Raw genomic sequence first — 18837 nt, forward strand, 5'->3', positions numbered from 1 at the left:
TACTCTGCAGAGGAGAGACAGCTAACTGACTAACTTGGTCTCCAGGAAAAGGAGGGATGGCTCCATTCCCCGGAAGGGAAGGTCCTTCTACCGAAAGGCCTGATCCAGCCAGTGTTACAGAAATTACATCAAACCACTCATGCTGGCAGGGAAGCACTTATCCAACTGATGGGAAAATACTTTATAACTTCTGCACTCTGATCCCTGGCTACCCAGGTACAGGTGGACTGCTTAGTCTGCCAAAAGAATAACCTCCAACCAGGACATCCAGGGCCACCCGCTGCTCTGAAACCCACTCCGAGCCTCGGGCAGGTGTGGCAAATAGAGTTTACCGAGTTTCCTCGGACCCAAGGGTACAAATATCTCCTTGACTTAGTGGATCGATTCAGCAGATGGCCATAAGCCTTCCCATGCCGCAATTGCACTGCCAGGACGGTGGCCCTTAAGTTTGTTAAGGAGGTCATTCCTCGCTTTGGACTTTCCCAGTGGATGGAATCTGACAACGGGACACACTTCACATCAAAGATCGTCCAAAGCATCTCGAATGCCTTGCAGATCCCCTGAAAACTCCATATGTCCTGGAGACCACAAGCCAGCGGCGTGGTAGAGCGTACCAATCAGACCCGTACCAATCAGACATCTTTCAAAAGCGTGCCAAGAAGCCTCCCTGCGATGGCCTGATGCCTTGCCGCTCGTCCGCATCCACACTCTCCCAAAGGGTAGATTAGGGCTTAGTCCCTTTGAAATTATGATTAGGAGGGTATGGCCTATGAATGGCATACCGGTTCTGTCAGGGGAGTGGAAGCTGGGTAATGGTTTTGTGTCTCGGTATATGTGTTCCCTGTCTGCTGTTCTCTTCTCTCTTCACAGGTATACTAAAGACTCCCAGCCTCTTCCCTTGGACTCTCCCGTCCACTCCTTACAGCCCGGCAACTCTGTGCTTGTTCACACCTGGAAAGACGTGCCTCTCCAGGAAAAGTGGAAAGGACCCTACATTGTCCTGCTGATCTCCCATACGGCGGCAAAGGTCGAGGGACAGAAGAACTGGATCCATCACTCGCGTCTGAAGGCAGTACCCACCCCTTCATCAGCAAAGCAGTGGACCGTCCACCCCGTTGACTCCTCATCTAGTGACAATCTCGGGCTAAAGTTACTGTTTAAGAGACACAAACAGCGGGCACCTTACCGCCAAAATGGGCCCACTCAAAAACTGGAAACCTTGGACCGGGAGGACCCCGGTAATAATTAATCGTGTAACCCTGTTATTTTCTATGCTGTTATTTTTAAACTGTGCATATCGGGAACATAATTCCTTTGTTTTACTTGCGCACCATGTTGCTACTTTAACAAACCAAACTGATTGCTGGGTGCGTGCTCCAACTCCACTTCCCCCCAGAACAGGCGTGCCCCTTGTCATGCTGCCCTTAACCCTAGCAGAATTAGCCGCCACCAAAGAGCAGGAAAGTAGAAATCGAACGGACTCACCGTTCTGGGATAAGATCTCTTTGCAGCAAGCTACCTACCAGGATCAGGAGTATGCAGTTGCCGGGCTCACTGAGGGAGTGTTTTGTTTTACCCGAAACCAATCTGATCACTATAGGTGTCCTGTGGAAAGGAGCTCCTCTGTTATTACACAGTGGGCCGATGGATATTGGATAAAAACCAAGAGGGGAGGTCAACAGTGTGGATGTAATGGTTCCTCCCCTTTTGGGGAAACTCTTACAAATGATCCTTCCACAAAAGGAGGGTCAGGAAATATAAATTGCCGTTCAGTTAATATTTCCACTATAGCAAGCCAATGGCAGGTTTACAGCGGTCCTTATGGTGAGTGCAATTTGAAAGGCACAATTAGGAATACCCCCCCTTGTGCCCACTCGGGAGGATGGGAAGCCCCCCTGGGGGCATATGAATTGTTTGGAAAAGCGGCCTTAAATATCCCAGGAATCCCTCTAAGAAACAATCCTTACTGGGCCCTACAGGGTCACTATTTTGAATGTGGCCGAAGGCTGGCAATATCTTGTAAGCCTAATTGGTCAGGTAGCTGTTATATAGCTTATGGAGTTCCTTATCTTTCAATAACCACCACACTGCCCAAAGGAAAGATTAGGAATACCTGAGATACCGCTTTTGAGTCATGAGAGGAGACCCTGCAGCCTTGGAGGGCAATGCTAAGAATCCCCTCACAACTGAAAAGCTTACAGGGTGCTCCATACTGGGAATTGTGCCACTGACTACCAGGCCAGCCTTGGCATGCATAGGCCACTATATTGTAAGGCTTCAAATAGTGCTTAGTTCTAAGGCTACTTTTTCAGAGGACTCGATTTGTGATCTAGTGTCAGCAATAGTAACATTGTGGTCTAGGGTCAACAATAGTAACATTAAATAAGGAGGTACAGCAGCTCAGAACGTATTCCCTCCAAAACAGGCTGGCCTTGGACTACCTTTTGGCATCCAAACGGGGTGTTTGTGCCCTCGTCGGGTCCCGATGTTGTGTATATATAAATGACAGCAGTTATGAGATTTATGATAAGGTGGTACAGGCTGAGGCCCATGCCCCATCTGGAGCACAGGCTGTTTACACTGCCCCCGAGAGTGATTGGTTGCAAGCCTTGTTTTCAGGCTGGGTTTTGTCATCTTGGCTTGGTGGTTTATTTAGTCTGTTGTTGAAAAGTTTTCTTCCTGTCTTAATCATATTAATGGTGTTATGTTGTGCAATATCATGTGTCAGAGCCCTTGTAAAAAACATGGTAATGCATTCCCTTCAGGGCTACCACAAAGTGCTTATGAAAAGTCCCCTTGTAAAAAGATAAGAGCCCAGTGAGAAAACTCAGACAAGGCTGTTGAGTATTCTCAAAAGAGGGAGTTGTTGGGGACACCGGGCATGGCCACTAGGTAACTCAAGGGGATGGAAGACCTCAAGTGTCGATGAAGCCCCCTCGCTCTAGGCCCAGATGGCCTCCCCTTTCCCTTTTCTGCCCGGAAATACTCACAGCAGTCACGCTGAGGAGTTTGCAACAGTTTATTGCAGGCGCAGACTGGCCGGAGCAAGATTAGCTCAATCAGGACAGGAATGTTAGATAATGCTGAACAAACAACTCCATAAATGGTGAAATAGATGAAAAGGGGAACTGGCTGGTATACCGGATTGGCTATATGGATACTCAGGGCAGCTTGCTATTGGATAAGTATGCTAAAGAATGAATGTATAAAATATGTGTAACTGCTTCCACTGGTGTGCAGGATTTGAGATTTTGTCTCCCTGTACCACTTGAAGCTTCAAATAAACTTTTCCACTTCTCCACCCCTTTGTGATTATTGGGCGACGCACACCGGGCAACGAATCCAGCTGTTGCTTGCCTCGGGCTTTTGTGCCCGCAACAACATACTGGCTAAGTTTTCCTTTATATCCTCTCTCAGTTTGCCAAGCTCACTGCTGCTGTCTGTACTTTTAAAATGACCACACAGAGTTAGTTAATCTCTCCCGACTCATGTCTCCCTTTCTTCCTATATTGCTTTTCACCTGCTCTCTCCTCACTTCTGCCCTCCTGGTTTTCAAGGTTATAGTTATTGCACAAACCCCTGTAGCAGGAAGCAACGGAGCAACTAAAAACCATCACTAAACTACGTAAGGTGGTAACTTTACTTAAACTAGTCCAGTAAAGTAACTATTCCAACGCTTCAGGAATGCAACAGCTGAAGAGACTCAACGTTTTTGCAGATATGGTTGCTAAGCAACAGAAATGAGAACTCTGCTTCTAATCCTAGCCCCTAACTAACATATGAAATGTAGGTTTTCCTACAGTGTGTTCTTTGTCAACAGTAAACCTGGCCGAGCACCTTGGCCACCGAACCGAGCCTGTGGTCCTTGTGGACAACCTCGAGGTCTGCTGAACCCACACGCTGCCCTTTCTGCTACTATACCCAACAGTGGAGCTCCAAGAGCAGTGACACGAGCACCACTAGCTCCACCCTGCAGCAGGAACCCCACATACTACTCGGGTAATAGGGCTCCCGTCAGCTGCAGCTCAGAGTCAAACACCTCCCCTTTGCTGAGACAGAATCTGGTTTTAGGTGAGTGGCACTGAGCAGGACCTACCTACAGCTCTTCTACACTCAGACACGGAGCCTGCTCCCCAGATTCAGATTGGGGGGCTGTCTGTAAGCAAGGACTGGTCTGTCTCCCAAGATCTGAGAGAGCGACGGCTCGTCCTTCAGAATAGGTTGTAGATCCTTGATGATGTGTTGGAGAGGTTTTAGTTGGGGGCTGAAGGTGATGGCTAGTGGCGTTCTGTTGTTTTCTTTGTTGGGCCTGTCCTGTAGTAGGTGACTTCTGGGTACTCTTCTGGCTCTGTCAATCTGTTTCTTCACTTCAGCAGGTGGGTATTGTAGTTGTAGGAATGCATGATAGAGATCTTGTAGGTGTTTGTCCGTGTCTGAGGGGTTGGAGCAAATGTGGTTATATCGTAGCGCTTGGCTGTAGACAATGGATCGAGTGGTATGATCTGGATGAAAGCTAGAGGCATGTAGGTAGGAATAGCGGTCAGTAGGTTTCCGATATAGGGTGGTGTTTATGTGACCATCGCTTATTAGCACCGTAGTGTCCAGGAAGTGGATCTCTTGTGTGGACTGGTCCAGGCTGAGGTTGATGGTGGGATGGAAATTGTTGAAATCATGGTGGAATTCCTCAAGAGCTTCTTTTCCATGGGTCCAGATGATGAAGATGTCATCAATGTAGCGCAAGTATTGTAGGGGCATTAGGGGACGAGAGCTGAGGAAGCGTTGTTCTAAGTCAGCCATAAAAATGTTGGCATACTGTGGGGCCATGCGGGTACCCATCGCAGTGCCGCTGATTTGAAGGTATACATTGTCACCAAATGTGAAATAGTTATGGGTCAGGACAAAGTCACAAAGTTCAGCCACCAGGTTAGCCGTGACAGTATCGGGGATACTGTTCCTGACGGCTTGTAGTCCATCTTTGTGTGGAATGTTGGTGTAGAGGGCTTCTACATCCATAGTGGCTAGGATGGTGTTTTTAGGAAGATCACCAATGGACTGTAGTTTCCTCAGGAAATCAGTGGTGTCTCGAAGATAGCTGGGAGTGCTGGTAACGAAAGGCCTGAGGAGGGAGTCTACATAGCCAGACAATCCTGCTGTCAGGGTGCCAATGCCTGAGATGATGGGGCGTCCAGGATTTCCAGGTTTATGGATCTTGGGTAGCAGATAGAATACCCCAGGTCGGGGCTCCAGGGGTGTGTCTGTGCGGATTTGTTCTTGTGCCTTTTCAGGGAGTTTCTTGAGCAAATGCTGTAGTTTCTTTTGGTAACTCTCAGTGGGATCAGAGGGTAATGGCTTGTAGAAAGTGGTGTTGGAGAGCTGCCTAGTAGCCTCTTGTTCATACTCCGACCTATTCATCTCAGGCATTGGCACCCTGACAGCAGAATTGTCTGGCTATGTAGACTCCCTCCTCAGTCCTTGCTTACAGACAGCCCCCCAATCTGAAGCAAATACTCACCAGCAACCACACACCACACAACAGAACCACTAACCCAGGAACCTATCCTTGCAACAAAGCCCGTTGCCAACTCTGTCCACATATCTATTCAGGGGATACCATCATAGGGCCTAATCACATCAGCCACACTATCAGAGGCTCGTTCACCTGCACATCTACCAATGTGATATATGCCATCATGTGCCAGCAATGCCCCTCTGCCATGTACATTGGCCAAACTGGACAGTCTCTACGTAAAAGAATGAATGGACACAAATCAGACGTCAAGAATTATAACATTCAAAAACCAGTTGGAGAACACTTCAATCACTCTGGTCACTCGATCACAGATCTAAGAGTGGCTATACTTCAACAAAAAAGCTTCAAAAACAGACTCCAACGAGAGACTGCTGAATTGGAATTAATTTGCAAACTGGATAAAATTAACTTAGGCTTGAATAGAGACTGGGAATGGATGAGTCATTACACAAAGTAAAACTATTTCCCCATGGTATTTCTCCCTCCCACCCCACCCCCCACTGTTCCTCTGATATTCTTGTTAACTGCTGGAATTAGCCTACCTTGCTTGTCACCATGAAAGGTTTTCCTCCTTCCCCCCCCTGCTGTTGGTGATGGCTTATCTTAAGTGATCACTCTCCTTACAGTGTGTATGATAAACCCATTGTTTCATGTTCTCTGTGTGTGTGTATATAAATCTCTCCTCTGTTTTTTCCACCAAATGCATCCGATGAAGTGAGCTGTAGCTCACGAAAGCTTATGCTCTAATAAATTTGTTAGTCTCTAAGGTGCCACAAGTACTCCTTTTCTTTTTGCTTAATATAATATTTAATTTTTTTTTATTATTTTTTAAAAGTTACCAATAGGGATAATTACTCCAGCCAGGACAAGTTAGGCATTTTAGAACTCAACTACTCAAAAAATTAAACCTAACTAGAAGAGAGAAATAAAAATTATGCAATGCACAGATCATTCAAAAAACTAAAATAACATACTTTGAAAGAATAAAATTACAGAAAATGTATGTGCATTGCAGGAAGTACCAAGAAGTAACAACAACAACAGTATTGGGAGATGTGTGACTCACAAAGAGACTGTATGTGTGCTGGCTGCTGGGGAAGATTGAGAGATGCCCGTCCGCTGTCTCTTTAAGGCACACACTGAAAGCTCTCCTCCTGAACCATGTCCCCACAGAGGGGGAAAACTCTCTCTCAGAGAGAGAGAGAGAGAGAGAGAGAGAGAGAGAGAGAGACACACACACACACCCACCCACCCCCAACCCGTGTGCTGGCTACTAGGGAAGTCTCTGGGAGACCATGCATTGTCTCTTAAGACACTCACACACCCCAAGGCTTGTTCAGACTTCAAAGCTGCTGCAAGTTCTGAGCCCTGTCCCCTCTACCCTGCTCTGCGGAGATGGGGTACTGAGGATGTGGGAGGGGGACCCCCAACATCAATTCTCTCTCCACCACCAACTCTGCACAGCCAGCAGGAGGGTCCCAGGGGCAGCTGCAGGAGCAATGTGGCTGCAAAGCAGCGGGGGCAAGGGGCATCTGAACACACGCTGCCGGCTGCATGTGCATGGCTCTGCTAATCAACTGCACAGCACTTGAATCTCTCCTGGGCAGCCGCCCAATGGCACAGCTTATAGGAACACAGTCACTGGATTTTCCTCCAACACTCTTTCACTCATCCATCATTAAACACACAGACAGCTCTCCTATCCCACCCCACGGCTGACAATCCTCATGGCAGGGAGAGCCCTGTACTGACAAACTACACAACGTAGCGTGCATATGATGTAGACTGGATGCTCAGGGTACACATGCACCTCTTCCCCTCCGTCAGGCCAGGGGAACTCAGACCCACAGCTCCTCATTCACAACCACAGCTCTGCGCCAATCCTCAAATTAATCTCCAGCTTTCCTCACCTCACAATCACACCTCTACCCAGCTACTCCAATTAATGCCTCTGCCATTCACTACAGCTTCACATAGCCCAGTGAATACAGCTGGAGTACATGTGGATAATGCCCAGTGGCTATTGCCAATTCCAAGGGGGCAGAGTTAAGGTTGCACAGGCATGGACCTTCACTCTGGATTTCATACTTTTGAGAGGTTTGAGTGTTGTTGAACTCGACCTGCTGGAAGGGCTCAGGACAGCACTGGGCACCCTTAGCACTGCATTAATGAAGTTGTCAGGGAATATGGATGTTCAATAACCAAACAGAAAAGGATGGTTCCCCACCCTGCCTGCCATTCACAGGCCCACACAAGGCAACTTGAAAGGGGAAAGGAAGGGGGATGGAGCTGGGAGGTTCCCTGGCAGTGGGAGGGGGTAGCAGCAGGGATGACTGGCAGTGAGAATGGGGGGAGCAGGGTTGGGTCATGGTCAGGGGCAGCAGCTGGGACTGGGTAACCAGGGCCTGGGTGGTCTCCATGTGGGAGATTTGTTTCTCCCTTCCATGCCCTGTTTCCAGTAGAGAATGGGCATCCCGGGGAATGGCTCAGGGCAACAAGTCCCTACCAAGCAAGGACAAAGCACTGCAGATCCAAGGGGTAGGAAACACCCCAAATCTGAGGAGATTTTAAATTGACACCGGAGAATTGGAGAGAAAATGGGACAAAAGCTGAATGGAGAAATTATAAATAATTTGAGAAAAAAGACTGAAATATTGACAGATTTTATATCCATATTTGATAATTGCTCCCGATTCCATCACATTTCTCTGTAGATTTTATAAATCTTTCAGAGGGAAGTGGCAAAATCACAGGGGATTTCAAGCTCTTCTCCTCCCCCACGCCCAGACAATTTCCTGACTGCTCCCAACTCATACTGTCTCTCCCTCCATCTCTGTCCTTCTCCCACCCTTCTCTGCCTGGCACCTCCACACCCCAGATACACAAAGGGGAACCCCACAGAGCTGGTCTCTTTCCCCTCCTCAATTCCCATCTTTGCCACTGGGCAGATCCTGGCAGGAGATCAATGGCTCAGTGTTGTTAAGGCAGCTCAGATCCCCCCCACAGGTGCATTAACAACAAGTAGCAGATTCCCAGGGGCTGGGAGATCCAAGGCTCCTGGTGACACTTGTGCAGTCACTTTTCTGACCATCCCCCGGTCGCTCTCAGTCACCTGGAGTCTCTGGCTCAGCAGTTGAGGTTGGCAGAGCCTGGGCTGCCTTAGGGGACTAGTTCCAGCCACTAGAGGAAGTCCCCGCCGGGACTAGGCAGGGAGGAGCCTTTCATGAAGGTCTCTCCACAGCACAAACCTGCTGAGGAGCAGCAGCAGCTCAGCCTGGGCTCCCAGATCCCAGGGGAGGCAGCACCATCCCACCCAAGAAACTCAACCCTGATACTTTGAGTAAAGAGAGACAGAGAGAGCAGCCTCTTTTCCCTTAGCAACAGCCAGAGCCCTCTGGTGAGAGCAACTAAGGACACCACTTCCCCAATCTTATCTGCTCCCATGTTAATCCAGAGTCACTCCTTTTCCTTCCTTGCAGCAACTCTGGAGTCAATGAGACCAGAAATGTGACACTGGAGGGAGGATGCCAAAATCTATTTAAACACATCCCGGGAGGGGAGGTTTCAGGCCTTCCCTCCTCCCCCGCTCACCACATCTGGGGCAAGGACTCAGAGCAACTATCTTCCCTCCAAACCCTGAACATCCTACAGTTCTGAATGGGGAGAGAAACAAAATTTGTGGTGATTTTATATTAGTATTTGATCAATGGAGAGAAAGTTATCACTGCCCCCGACCAGCCATTCACACAGCCCTGGGCAATGCTGCTTTAACAGGACACAGGAGGGGATGGAGGAGCCAGGCGATTCACTAAACTTCCTTGCCCTGTCACTGGCTAATAATGGCCACCCTGGACCCACCCCAGAGGTGGCTGGGTCTCAGCACTGCAGGAAGAGACCCCTCATGGTGACCGTTCACCACCAGCTCTGGGGACCCTTCTGGTGAAAGCAGCTATCGGAAAGTGAGGAGTTAGTACAGGAGGATGGAGCGTCTCAGCTGCTCTGGGTGCTGCCAAGGGGAACAGGGACCCACCCACGCACAGAGCAGCCCGCTGAAGGGAATTAATGTCTCGCACTGTCTGGGGAAAGGAAAAGTCAGTCAGGGTCTGGGAGACATTGGATAATGTAAAAAGAAAAGGAGTACTTGTGGCACCTTTGTTAGTCTCTAAGGTGCCACAAGTACTCCTTTTCTTTTTGCGGATACAGACTAACACGGCTGCTACCCCGAAATGGGATAGTGAGAGGCCCAGATGGTGTGAGGCCCTGCCTGGGATGTGTAGCTGAAGTGGGGCAAGTCACCCTGATCAGCAACCCTGTGGATTTTAAGGGAGACAAAGGGGGAAACAAATGATTCTCAATGTGAGGAGGAAAGTTGATCACTGGGGAATTTAACCCCTCTGCAACCTCCACTATGGAGAATGACTCAGGGCAACAAGTTCCCTCCAAACAAGAGAAGGGTCTGAACAATATGGAGAACACCTCCAAGCCTAAGAGGATTTTTTTTAATTCAATAATTTATAATTAATGGGAAATGCTAAAATCTGAAATGTGACATCAGTGTTCAGTAATTAAAAAGAAAAGGGAGCAAATATGAGGAATTTGTCACAAGTTAGAGGAAAGTGGAAAAGTCTGAGGGATTTTATATCAATAGTTGATACAAGATAAAAGGTAAAATCGGAGTGGATTTCATAACAATATTGATCATTAGGGAGAGAAAGAGAAAAATGTACAAGGATTTTATATTAATCAATATTTAAGAAAATGACATCTGAGGAGATTTGATGTTAATATCACATGATTAGATGGGGAAAATCTCAGGGGATAATAAATCATAGATAACGAGAGAGAAAAATGGGGCAAAGTGTCCAGGAATTTTCTGTCAATATTTCAGAACGGAGGAGAAAATGGGGCAAAAACTAAACATGTCCTAATACAAGAGAAAAACAGCAACATCTGAGGGGACTTTACGTCGACATTGAAGAACTGGAGGGAAAAGCGGGAACATTTCAGGGGATTTGTGATGGGATGCAGCTGGCCTTTGCCGCTCCCTACAAGAGAGCCCACAAGATCACAACATCCTGCGCCAGGAAACAGCCGAGGTGGGTCCTCTGGGTCTCTCTAGGGCCTCCACAGGCCTCCCAGAAGCAGCCACTGGGAGCAAAGGGGCAGCAGGGGCCCAGCAGCTCAGGCCCTGGCCGGACTGAAGGAGGAAAGCCGGGGGGCTCTTCCCGGGCCCGGTGAGAGAGAAGAAGCGAGGATGGCGCCCCGCGACAGGGCTGCAGATACAAGGGCCCTGTCGGAGGCGGCCCAGGGAATCGCAGCGATGGGCTGGAGCGGGCAGGACATGGCTGCTGGGTCTAGGGTCCCCAGGTTGGAACCTGGGGCAACGGCTGGACTGGGGTTCCCCTGGCAACAGGGAAAATGGTGTAAACCCCCAGAAGGGGACAGGCCTCGTTTGGGAGCCTGAACCAAGGGCTGAATGTAAAGGGCCGAGAGCTGGGGCTGAAGCCCTAGCGAGGAGACGCAGACTGCTTCTTTGTTGGACTCTAATACCCCGGCAGGCTTCACAGAGACTTTGGGACTCGGCCCGGCGGCCGACCACGGAATCCCCCGCAAGCCGGCCGGGGCCTGCAGGGGACCCCGGGGGAGACGAGCTCTGGGATGCTGCACCCTGCTGCTCCGAGATGCTCCAGAGGCGAGTGCCCCAGCAGGCATTATCCAGCAATGTACAACAAACAGCACAAGGCGATGGGTCCCCCTTGCCTGACATTCACGGGGCTCTTGGGGACACTGGGCATGGCCACTAGGTAACTCAAGGGGATAGAAGCCCCCTCGCTCTAGGCCCAGATGGCCCCCCCTCCCTTTTCTGCCCAGAGATACTCACAGCAGTTACAGCAGTTTGCAACAGTTCATTGCAGGCGCAGACTGGCTGGAGCAAGATTAGCTCAAGCAGGACAGGAATGTTAGATAATGCTGCACAAACAACTCCATATATGGGGGAATAGATAAGAGGAAAAAGGGGAACGGGCTGGTATACCAGATTGGCTATATGGATACTCAGGGCAGCTTGCTATTGGATAAGTATGCTAAAGAATGAATGTCTAAAATATGTGTAACTGCTTCCACTGGTGTACAGGATTTGAGATTGTTGTCTCCCTGTAGCACTTGAAGCTTCAAATAATCTTTTCTACTTCTCCAGCCCGTTGTGATTATTGGGCGACGCACACCGGGCAACGAATCCAGCGGTTGCTTGTCCCGGGCACCCTGTGCCAGCAACAGGGAGCCCTGGGCAGTGGAGGAGCCAGAAGGCCATGGGGGTGGGCAGTGGGGTCTGGCAGCTGGTGGCTGAAGGGGTCCGGGCTGGGGAGACGGGGAAGCAGCGGGGCTGGGCAGCCTCCGCTTCCCCACCCTGCTGCTGGCTCCCACCCCAGAGGCAGCCGTGCCTCACGGTGCCCCCAACTTGCCCCCATCGCCCCATCCCTATTGGCGAATGACTCCTGGCAACAATTTCCCCCCAGCACACGGAGAAATCGCTGCCGATAACATGGGCGGGAAACCCCCCAATCTGAGGCAATTGAAAAGTCTCCGCTGGGGAGGGAAAGGGGCAAAAGCCGTGGCCGAGACCCGAGGACTCAGCGGGGCAGGCGAGGGGAAGCGACAGGGGTTTTACACCCCGACGGGCTCATTCTGGAGCGGCGGGGCGGAGGCGGGAGGATTGTATCGCTCTGGGAGAGGGAAGAGGTGAAATCGGGGGGGATTTAACCCCCCGGCTGGGCCCCGGCTCTTCTCCCCCCCCGTGATGTCCTGGCTGCACGGAGATGGGTAAATCCACCACAGCTCACACGGGCTCCCGCCTTGTCCCGGGCAGCCCCCGGCCGGCGCAGGCCCAGCGCGGGAGCCGCCCCCGGCGGGGATCCGGGGCCCCGGGGACGCGGCGCAGAGTCGCTCCCCGGCCCGGCCCCCCGGTTACCTGGTCTCCGGCCCGGCCCGGCCCGGCCCGGCCCCGCGGGGAAGCCCCCTCGGCCGGGCGCAGAAGCCGCGGCCCCGAAGGTCACCCCGTGGCCCAGCCCCGTGGCGCGGCCGCTGCTCGGCCCGGGCTCCCCGCGGAGGGAGGGAGGGAGGGAGGCAGCAGCGCCCTGCAACGTCCCCGCCCCGGCCCGGGGCTGCCGGGAGCCGCTCGGCCCTTTGTTCTCCCCAGCGCCGCCCGCTCCCGCCTCCCGCCTCCCGGCCCCGCCCCGCCCCGCCCCGCGGCTCCAGCCCCGCCCCCAGCGCCGGGCCCAGCGCAGCCCGGGCCCCGCCCCAGCCGCTCCCGCGCCGAGCACGGCGGGGCTGGGGAGGGGGCGGGGCCGGGCCGGCGCCTCCCGCCGCTCGCTCCCGTCGGCTGAGGCGCCGGCCCGGGGCTGGGCACGTGCCCTGCTGGCCTGGGGCCCCCGGGGCAAAGCCGGCGGGGGCGGGCAGAGGCCGGGCGGGGGGGGATCAGGGGCAGGAGCCGGGGCAAGAAGGGGGCGCGGGCGCCGGCAGAGAGGGGGCGGGGGAAGCCGGGGGCGGGGGTGGGGCATTTTCCCTCGCCCAGGACGCTACGTTTCAGCCCCGGCTTCCCAGGGCTGCCTTCTTAGAGGCCCGGCGCGTCCCAGTGCCTGGCCTGGCTGCTCTGCCCGTCCGCCTTGTGTGTTGAGCTAGCCGAGGAGCGCGGATTCAGGGAAATATTTTACATACACCCCTCCACCTACAATGGTCAGACGTATTTTTAGTGTTTAAAGGAATCTTTCCTCAGCCACGTGTGCGCATAAAGCCTCAGCCCCGTTTACAAAACTGTCTCATGGCCCCTCCCGCGGCCCCGACCGGGTCTCCTTTCCTTGTTCGCTGCTGTAAATGTGCTTTCACTCCACCCAGTGTGAAGGCCTGTCCCCCGACTCACATTCGGGGGGGTGTCTTGGTTGGCAAGCTCCCACTGCCGAAAGGCGAGAGGCCAATGCTCCAGGTCAGCCTGAACGACAGGCCGCGCAGGCTAATCAGGGAGGCCGGAGGCCGGGTGGGGGTCCCCTCCTTGGCGTGAGCTGGCATTGCCTGGGTCAGACAGAGTGGGGATGAGCTCAGGAGGAAGCAGGGGCCCGAGCTGAGCTGGGCGGTGGAGCCGCGCCAGCCAACAGAGCCCCAGGCCCAGCCCAGGGAGAGCAGATCTCGTGCTGGGCGCAGAGCTGCAGCCACAGAGCCAGGAGTGGTGAGCAACTGGGGCCAGCCAAGGGGGACCCTGGGCAATGGGCCCGGTGCAGAAAGACACCCCCAGCCAAGGGTCCTTGCGGGCCAGATTGGGAGGGGGATCTGAACCCAAGGCTGACGCTGGGAGGAAGGGTCCCACCACCCAAAGCCTGGAGGGGTGCAGCCACCACCATTGCAAGTGTCCAACCCGCAACATCTCTGCAGCACAGCCGGGGCCTGAGAAGGGGCCTGAGACCTACAAGGAACAGACTGTGAATTGCCCTGACGTCTAGAGACACTGTTTGTGATGTTCCCTGCCCCAGGGCGAGGTGACGTGTTTCCTTTAACCTTTCCCATTTTTCCTTGTTCTTTTTTTAAATTAATTGTTAATTAAACAACTTGTATTTGCTTTAAATTGTATGTAATGATCAGAGGGTCAGGGAAGTGCCCAGTGCAGAGAGTACACCCCGGAGTAGGGACACCCTAGCCCCTGTCCTAGGTGAGTACAGCAGGGTTGGGGGTCGAGCCCCCCACGAATCCTGGGCCCAGCCTTGTCGGGGTTACGAGGACTCTGCCAGACAGGAGAGGGGAAGGGGAGTTCTCAAGGGCAGGGAGGCCTCTGGGTAAAGGAAGTGGGAGCGAGGACTCAGATCCTTTTGCAAGCCCACTTCACCGGGGTCGTGCAGAAGCCAGGAAGTTCCCCATAATCGTGGGACCATTCCCCTGCTTACACAAAGGAACATGGATTCAGCAAAATAGTTTACATGCACCTCTCAAAAAATAATTGTCATTAGGGCTGTCAATTAATCTTAGTTAACGCAAAACAAATTAACTCGATTAAAAATTGATAATGATTAATCACAGTTTTAATTGCACTGTTGAACAGAATACCAATTAAAAATTATAAATAATTTTGGATGTTTTTCTACATATTCAAATCTATTGATTTCAATTACAACACAATACAAAGTGTACAGTGCTCACATTATATTATATTTGATTACAAATATTTGCTGTGTTAAAAAGAAACAAAAGAAATAGCACTACAGTACTTGTATGAGGTGAATTGAAAAAATACTATCTCTTTTACGTGGAAGTCCAGCTTAGAAATATAGGGTTTTTTTTGTTAAGGAACTGTGCTCAAAACCAAAACAATGTAAAACTTTAGAACCTCTAAGTCCACTCAGTCATACTTCTTGTTCAGCCAACTGCTAAAACAAACAAGTTTGTTTACATTTACGGGAGATAATGCTGCCCACTTCTTATTTACAATGTCACCTGAATGTGAAAACAGGCATTCACATGGCACTTTTGTAGCCAGCATTGCAAGGTATTTATGTGCCAGATATAAGAATTTTATTAAGATGATGTTGAAATAAAAAGAAAATGGTATAGAGTTTAAGCATAGAAGTTTCTGGTTATCAGGGAATAACATACAGATTATCAAGGGCTATGAAGTTTGGTTTAGGATCAGCTGGCGTAAGGAATACATAATCTGCAATATCCCCAATTGGGGGTAAAAGGTTAACAGGTCAAAGTACAGACATTGTGGTATGAGGTATGTTGTTCATATAATGGCTATGTTCAGGTGTGAAGTATAATGACTGGATACGATGATGAGGATGGATGAGATTTGGTGAGATTTAATGTTCAGTGAGTTTATGGTTCCAGTTCATATGGTCCAATGGAAAATGTCTCTTGGTCCCTTTCTCATAGTTGATGCACAATGTCATTCCGGCTTACACCTCCTGGTGCTGTCGGTGGCAGGTGATGTGTTCGATGTAGATGTCCCTGGACCATCGGATGGTGTCCGAGACTGTGAAGCGCCACATGAGCCGTGCATAGCATCAACCAATCCCACAGGTCTGCAGCTCGTTGCAGGGGTCCCAGGTGCCCAGGGCTCCGATGATCAGGGCATCCATCTGCACCTCGTAGCCCTTCACTCTCAGGGTGTCGGCCAGGGGGATGTATTTTTCCAGCTTACGAGCTCAGGCTTCGCGGAAGCCCAGGGTCCCGTTCTCAAAGGAGACGGGACGTCGACGAGGATGATCTTTTTCTGGGCCTCATCGGTGAGGACCACGTCAGGTCGCAACTGGCTGTCGGTACTGGGGATGGTGCAGTTCACGGCGACCTCCCCAGGCGCGGTGCAATGGCTTTCACCAAGCGGTTCTGGATGCCATTGTGGCACAGCTGCCAGGCTCTGGAGTGGGGCTTGCAGCTGCACAGGACGTGGGGCAGGGTCTCGTTGGAGTAGCCACACTTCCTGCAATGCTTCTCTCAGTTCCCGTGGCGGACAGCTCCGTTGAGCGGGACGCAGTTGAGCCAGGCACGGTGGATGAACCGCCAGTCGGCAAAATGGGTGAAGCTGCCCCCGGCAAGGAAGTGATTGCTGGCTTTCCACTTGCTGGTCAGTTCGAAGGCTTTACCCTGGTCCGGTTTACACTTCAGGGTTTCCATGTACAGTGAGTGGATGGCTGCCTGCAGGGTCCTCTCCAGCATGCCCCTGGCACTCGGGGTGACGATGGTATTGTCATCGGACCTGATCTGTGGCACGAGGACTCCCAGCTCCTGGCGCTCCTCGCGCCACTCCCAGTGGCAGCCGATGCACTTCCCCAGGCGACGCGTGGCATTGCGAGTACGGGACCACAGTGAAGCGATGTTGCGCCTGTCCTGTCCAAATTAGCCATCCAGGAAGTCACTCAGGAAGTTGGAGATGTCTTGGTTGGAGGGTGCTCTGCCGATCTGCTTCTTTGTTGCGTCATGGAGGGCGTTTGCCGCAATGTTCCTTACCATGGAGTCGGGACATGTCAGCAGGCGGAAGGCGTGGGTGATCACTGCGATGTCACACAGGTTGCCCATGTGGGGGATGTTGGCACCGCCATGCCTGTGGGCGATATAGACCAGCTCGTTGCTGGCTCTCTGGGGAAGGAACAGCCACTTCTTCACCAGCTGCCGGACGATCTTGTTTACCTTGTTGAGGAGTACTTTCACCGTGGCGGATCCCCTTAGGATGAACGAGATGTGGGGGATCAGGAAGGTGTTCAGGGCATTTATCTTCTGTCACGGTACCAGCAGGGAGGCGTCAATCTTGGTGGCATCCTGCAAGATCTTCTGGATTGTGTCCTCGGGTGTCTGCAAGACACGGAAATGCGTCGGCATGCTGAGGTGCTGGTATGCCTGCCCTTCTGCCAGGGGGATGACGGGCTCGCCCTGGATCTGAAACCCCGCCGTCTGCACCGAGTCCTTTTTGCTGCCATTGATTTGGAGAGTTGCAGAACGTTTTGTATTGAAGTGGAGCCCCATCCAGTCAGCTGCTCGACTGGTGGCATCTAGCACACTTTGGAGGCTCTCTGGGTCATCTGCGGTCAGGACCAGTTGTCCGCGTAAGCCAGGTCGCTCACCTTCTCACCGTGGAGGTTGAAGCCATCTGTACCATTGGAGATCGCTCGCAGCAATGGCTCCATGGTGAGGTTAAAGACGATGGGGCTGAGGGGCCAGCCCTGCTTAACTCTGCTCCAGATCGGGATCTTGGTGGTCTCCCCTTCAACCGAGCAAATGGTGTTGCTGCCTTCCTCGAACACCTCTCAGATCACACAAAGGAAGTTTGCTGGCATCCCAAACTCCTGGAGCATGGCAAAGATATGGTGGCGAGGCATGGACCCAAAGGCGTTAGCAGGTTGAGCCACACCACCATGCACTGGCTCCATGCCCTTCTGGCCGTTTTGATGGTGGTTTGGAGGACGAAGTTGTGTTCATAGCAGCCCTTGCAAGACATGAAGCCTTTCTGGATGGAGCTGATGGCTCCCCCGCTCACCGACCACTCCATGATCCTCGATGCCAGGCAACTGGCATATAGCTTGTACATCATGGAGCAGAGGGAGATGGGCCTCCAGTTACTGGGGTCATCCTACTCACCCTTCTTGTATACTCATGGCCTTCTTCCAGGAGCTGGGAGTCTGGCAGAATCGCTTGCACTGGTTGAAGAGCGTGGCGAGGACCAGGCAGCCAGGATCTTGCTTTTTCAGGAGGCTGTAGGGGATGCCCTCTTTCCCAGGAGCTGTATTTTTTTATTTTTGATTGTCTGGCCATCACTTCCTTGGGCATATAGTCAGCCTCCAGGACACCTGCTTCGTCAATATGGGGCAGGGGGCGGAGGCACTCTGGGCGCTGCGCTTCGTTCCCAGCTATGTGGTCGAATACATCCTTGAAGTAGCTATAGAGACGCTCAGATGGGATCATGCAGTAGGGTAAGGGCCCGTCTAGGATCTCCCTTATGGCCTTTGAGCGGTTTGCCAGGTACAGCTTTTGGATCCTGGAAGCCGTGGCTGGATCGTAGCAGCGGCTGGTGTCTCTACTTCTGGCTCCCGATGGTGGTGCTGTGGTTCAGAGCAGGCCTTCTGTGGGCAGGCGGGGCGTTCTCCTGCTTCGAACTCCTCCTGGGAGCGATTTCCGCAGACAGTTCTCGGGTATGCCTGTCTACGAGGAAGTGAAAGTCGTCAAAGGAAGTCGTCAAAGATAGCTCCTCAGTCTAGGCGGTCTGCCATGGTGTGGCAGCCCTCACTATCGGCCGCTGGTCCTCAGGGTCCTCAACCTCATCTGGTGCAGGCTTTGAGCCTGCAGCGTGGTCAGCCTGCCATCTATCTCGTGGGTCAGGTTCCCTTTGGTTGGGTGCTGGGGCGGGATCTCTGGCGGGATGCTGGCGTTGCTAGTGGTCGGAGAGACGCGGTCCGGCTCTGGGGTTGCTGGGACACCGCCGGTCCTTCTAGGAGTGGCTGCTGCCAGGGAGGTTGCTGCTGGAGCGTGAGATCTCCCATATCAGCCCCGCTGACTTGAAGGTATAAATTGTCCCCAAATCTGAAATAGTTGTGGGTGAGGACAAAGTCAGAAAGTTCAGCCACCAGGTTTGCCGTGATAGTATCGGGAATGCTATTCCAACTCTGTCCACATAGCTATTCAAGGGACACCATCATAGGACCTAACCACATCAGCCACACCATCAGGGGCTCGTTCACCGGCACATCTACCAATGGGATATATGCCATCATGTGCCAGCAATACCCCTCGGCCATGTACATTGGCCAAACCGGACAGTCTCTATACAAAAGAATAAA

At 52.2% G+C, this 18837-nt stretch overlaps 1 protein-coding gene and 1 long non-coding RNA gene across 2 annotated transcripts in view; both read right to left on the reverse strand.

Annotated features, from left to right (window-relative positions):
- The window catches only part of LOC119863660 (zinc finger protein 271-like), a 79964-nt gene that overhangs the window by 19132 nt on the left and 41995 nt on the right, over positions 1-18837 (reverse strand). The window lies entirely within an intron of this gene.
- LOC122458216 lies at positions 1208-12678 on the reverse strand. Its single transcript, XR_006278132.1, has 3 exons — positions 12498-12678; positions 7758-7762; positions 1208-1218 (listed from the first exon to the last, which is right to left on the reverse strand). It is a non-coding gene; the product is annotated as an uncharacterized LOC122458216 (long non-coding RNA).

Source organism: Dermochelys coriacea, chromosome 11, assembly GCF_009764565.3.
Source record: "Dermochelys coriacea isolate rDerCor1 chromosome 11, rDerCor1.pri.v4, whole genome shotgun sequence".
NCBI lineage: Eukaryota > Metazoa > Chordata > Testudines > Dermochelyidae > Dermochelys > Dermochelys coriacea.